At 38.1% G+C, this 5,554-nt stretch overlaps 1 long non-coding RNA gene across 1 annotated transcript; it reads left to right on the plus strand.

Annotated features, from left to right (window-relative positions):
• Positions 3,196–4,390, plus strand: LOC109843912. Its single transcript, XR_002247832.1, has 2 exons — positions 3,196–3,325; positions 3,881–4,390. It is a non-coding gene; the product is annotated as an uncharacterized LOC109843912 (long non-coding RNA).

Raw genomic sequence — 5,554 nt, forward strand, 5'->3', positions numbered from 1 at the left:
TAAATCCGTCATCTTTACTTTCTTGAATTTTATTTTTATTCTTGATTTTCCTTTTTGATTCTTGATTTTATTCATCTCTCCTTGTGAAAACCATTCATTCATTGTTACATCCACTCTCACTTACATTTTGTGTCTATTTACACACTATCACCTTCACTATCTCTCCACAATCATATTCACTCATCACTCCTATTTGTCACGCACACAACATAAGAACCAATTTTAATTTTCTCCTACAAAACACCTTCCTCGTGGGATCGATAACTTTTTATACTATAACTTGATTGATTGTGTACTTGCAATTTTTGGGTATATGTTTATGCCGCATCAAATAGTAGTAGCCACAACAGTAGTAATGACATCATCAGCAGTCGAGTCAACAGTAAGGGCTGACCCCTTGGCAAGAGAGGAAGCAGCAACGGGTCACTCCAGAATTGATCCAACACCAAACAACACCAATAAGAAGGATCAGAGGAAGGAGATTGCTAAGAAACCAACCTACCTAAACTAGAGACCTTGACATTCTTTCATGTCAAAGCCCAAGGGACATAAAACACCTCAAGGCAATCAAATTAATGGTACTATCTTCAAACAAGATTTTTTTTCATGTTGTATATCTATGTGTAGTTTTCAGCGATCGATCATCATCAGTTTGGTCGGCTTTGCCTTAAAAGACCTTGGCACCTACTCACGGTAAGACCAAGGTGCGTTATTGATAGAAGTCCTTGGTACCCTCTCAGGGTAAAATCAAGGCACAACTCGACTCAGTTAGCTTTAACTCTAGAGTCTGTGGTACTTTCTCAGGGTAAGACCATGGCCCATCATCGACAAAGGCCCTTGATACTCGGGGTAAAACTAAGGCATGCCTCTACTCAGTCAGCTTTGACTAAAAAGACCTTGGCACCTGCTCAGGGTAAGACTAAAAAAGCGCGTTATCGACAAAAGCCTTTGGTACCTTGGCACCTACTCAAGATAAGACTAAGGCGCCTAATTGACAAAAGTCCTTGGTACCCTCTGAGGGTAAAACTAAGGCACGCCTTGACTCGATCAGCTTTGACTAAAAGCTATTGGCACCTATTCTAGGTAAGGCCAAGGTGCATCATTGATGATAACCCATGGTACCCTCTTGGGGTAAAATTACGGTGCACCACAACTTGATTGGCTTTGACTCAAAAGGCCTTGGCACTTTCTTAGGGTGAGACCAAGGCGTACAATTGACAAAACCCCTTCGTTCCCTCTTAGGGGGGTTATTCATTGGTGTAAATATTGGGATAACGGGATAATTTTTGGAACACCACATTTTGGTGTTATTCATTGGTGTAATTGGAACTGGAGTCAACTTTGTGATGTTATTAGTTTGATGGGATAATTGGAAGACAAATATTCCACTTTTCCCCAAATTACCCCAACTATATAAACATCCCTCACACCCCATCCTCAAAATTACACCAAATGTCTGCTAGAAACAAATTGTAATCTTGCCCTCCCCCCTCGATACCACTCCCTACACCCACCTCCCCCCACTACAATCCGCTCCTCCACGCGACACCTCAATCCTCTCTCCTACACCGCACCCTGCCCCTCGCATCCGCTCCTCCACACCCACCCCACCCCACCACCCTGCACGACGACCTCCGACACGCCACCTCCCCCTGCGACGTATTTTCTCTAGATTCTAAGCCCTAAAATAGTTCTTCATCTGCACTCTTGTGTGTATCGATGGTCTGTTTGGATTCCAGGTTTGGCACCTTGCTAGATATATCGGACCGGTCGATGAACTGACAGCCCGCTTTGCGCACCAGTGCGAGATTCGACCGCCACAGCCCCCGCAAACCGGGCCCCAAAAAATTCAAAAAAATATATATATATATAATTATATATATAATATATATAATATCATATAAATATTAATATATATAATATATATAATATTATATATATATATAATATATAATATTATATACTAATTAATAGATTATATATATATATATATATATATATATATATATATATTCGCCCCAACAAAGAACCCTGTGACTCTCTTGGAACCCTCACCCTCTCTCTCCCAAAACCTCACCCTCTCCACCTAGGACCAGATCCCTCACTTCTCTCGCAATCTCGTCCCTTCTAGTTCTACGCCGACGACTCCCCCGTCAAAGACCCTCCCTTAGTCCCTCCTCCCTCTCTCGACGCCGACGCCGACGCATGTAATAACTCGAACCCTCAGGCTCAGTTACTCGAGAGATCAACGACCATCACAACGCTCATAAAGTACGAACCTTTTTCGTTTAATTCTTGTCTAATTAGTGCATTTATTTCTCTCAGTCTTTCCTTTCCAATGTCCGGTTATTTTGTTTTCATTTCAATCTCAGCCATTTGTTTCCTCGTTCATCGTTTTCCCTAGCTCGACCGCTTTCAGGTGAAACCCTAGATTATATGTTTTTCGTGGTCACCCCCGTGACCCCCCCCCCCCTAATTTGTTGATAAATCTTGAAACTTTGGGATTGAGAATTTTGTTTCTGTACGTTTTGATTCTAGTTGCTTGATTTGGAGATTTTTTTTCTGAAGAGAATTTTAGGAGCATCAATTTTTTTTTAGTCCTTGTAGAATATTATAATTACTGTTAATTAATTACATTATGAAGTTCTGAGAAATAACAGTGTGATGTTTCGATTGGGAATTGAAGCCCCATTCCCTAGATTTGATTGTTAAGGGCCATCTGTTTTCTTGAATCAGTTCATATGGAGCCATAACTTTCTGAAAAATTGTTCAATTCCTTTAGGTTTATTGCAATCTTGTGGTTTCGTATGTTTTTGCCTGATAATTTGCGGGATAGTTATAATTTTTTAATTTCTCTGGTATAAAAAGAACAATTATTCAATAATTTACATTTCTGCTTAACATTCCATTAACTCCCTGAGGCTGTATATTGTTGTACAAGGGTCCTATTGGATTATAGTGTTAGCATTAATTTTGTTGATTTATTCCTTTTAGAATGGAACATCAGATTTTGGATTCATTGAGGGTTTAATACGATTATTGGGTAACATTTTGTTGATTTTAATGTCTGATCAGTAACATTTTGTTCCCTGGCATTTTAGGGATTCAAATTGAAATTTGTTGATATTTTGTATATAGAGAATGACCATGTGTTTACTTTTCGCACAGGGCCCCTAAAATCTCAGAACCGGCCCTGGGAACTGAACGAAGAATTCGGCCAAGATTCTATCCTAAATAGTTTTCATCTGCTGCACTCTTTGTTACTTTATTTATTTCCTTCCTGTTCTATGCTAGAAGGGGGGAAATAGAAAGAAATCATAGATGGGTAAGCTGCTTGCCTGATCAATCAAGCGATACTTGTTTGTTGTGTGAATCCGGAACTTTGCATGTTCTTTTGATGGTATGATACCATCCCAAAGTGAAACCTGTCATATTTGTTATTTACACAAGATAATCAGAATAACATACTGGGCAATATATTTTATATTGTCACTGCATCCAATAAAAAAATTTATTTTAACAGTTCTGGTATGCAGTTCTGTTCCCAGGAAATGGTCAATAAAATTATATCCTGATCATAACTTTAGAAGAATATGCACAACTCTGGGATCATCTCATATCCTGATCATCTCATATCCTGATCATTGTTCTCAACAGATAACTTGGAAAGTATATGCACTTTAGAAGAATCAGAAACATAAATCTCATTCCTCTGTTCTTCCTGGTTAACATGAATCTCTATTACAGGCAGCTTATTTTCCTGGTTAACATGAATCTCTATTACAGGCAGCTTATTTTCCTGGTTAACATAATCAGAAACATAAATGCTTTCCCAGTTCCTTACAAACTTGTGATGTTTGGAGAGCTAATTCTCGTGTAGGAACCAGTATAACTGCAGATCACATACAATGTAAGTGGAGAGAACAAATGGCAAACACAATGTGGAGGGCGGAGCTCAAGGAGGAGCTGGCCACGTTGGCTGGTGGAGATCTGATGGTGGTGGTGCCGGAGGGCTTGGGTGAGCGGAGGGAAGGCGCTGGAGGGGATGGAGCTCGGGTTCGGGCGGTTTGGGGTTGAAGGAGATGGTTCTGGGGGTGCTTGGCGGCGTGTGGTCGGAGGTGGAGGTGGTGTTGGGGGTGTTTGGCGCGGTGAGGGAAGGTGAGCGGAGGAGGGTGTTGGCGCAACGACGGCCACAATTTGAGCTGTTATTTGAATTGTTCCAAAAGGACCTATTTATCTTGTTGTGATAATTATGAACATGAAGGTTAAAACCATTTATCTTGTATTGTTGTGATAATTTGATGTTGAAACTATGTACTTGTGAATTTTCTTGTATTTTATGTGATAATTTGATGTTGAAACTATGTACTTGTGATAATTTGATGTTGAAGTGATTTGTATGACAGTTGGAAAATTTTGTGTGTTATTAAAGATTTTGGGGTTGTATGTTTAAACAATTATTGCAATTAAAAAATTTGTTAATATAGTATAAATATTAAAATAAACTTTAAAATATTCAAAGATTGATTAATATTAATATTATTAATATTAAAATAATCTTAAAAATAATATTATTGTATATTATAACTATTATTTATTTTTTGATGTTATATTAAGTTAAACTTGAACTTAATTGAGCTATAAATATAATATTATAAAAAAATGTCATACCAATTGTCCCACTCAAATTGTCTCATTATCCCATTTTACCCCAATTTATCCCACTCAAATTATCCCATTGGGTAAAATTAATATTGCTGGGCTATGCTGATTAAAGTGACGGGAAGGCCGAAATGGTATCATTATCAATCACATAGTATTATATAAAAGAGTTGTGAAGGATTTTCAGTTCGTTTGCACACAATGAGGACATAAGAATCATGATTTCGTCCTTTGCAATGCAATCCTTTCCCGAGTTTCTGAAGTGTTGATGCTTGAAAAGTAGGGAAATGGAAACATGTTAAGATACTGTTCATGGTGATTGTTAGCAGCAGAGGCAGCTTGATCAAGAGAAGTTGTGGTGGAGCTCGGGTTCGGGCGGTTTGGGGTTGAAGGAGGTGGTTCTGGGGGTGCTTGGCGGCATGTGGTCGGAGGGGGAGGTGGTGTTGGGGGTGTTTGGCGCGGTGAGGGAAGGTGAGCGGAGGAGGGTGGTGGCGCAACGGCGGCGGCCACAATTCGATTTTGAAACCATTTATCTTGTATTGTTGTGATAATTTGATGTTGAAACTATGTACTTGTGAATTTTCTTGTATTGTTGTGATAATTTGACGTTGAAACTATGTACTTGTGATAATTTGATGTTGAAACTATGTACTTGTGATAATTTGATGTTGAAACTATGCTCTGGTGATTTGTATGACAGTTGGAAAATTTTGTGTGTTATTAAAGATTTTGGGGTTGTATGTTTAAACAATTATTGCAATTAAAAAATTTGTTAATATAGTATAAATATTAAAATAAACTTTAAAATATTCAAAGATTGATTAATATTAATATTATTAATATTAAAATAATCTTAAAAATAATATTATTGTATATTATAACTATTATTTAT

This window comes from Asparagus officinalis, chromosome 5, assembly GCF_001876935.1.
Source record: "Asparagus officinalis chromosome 5, Aspof.V1, whole genome shotgun sequence".
NCBI lineage: Eukaryota > Viridiplantae > Streptophyta > Magnoliopsida > Asparagales > Asparagaceae > Asparagus > Asparagus officinalis.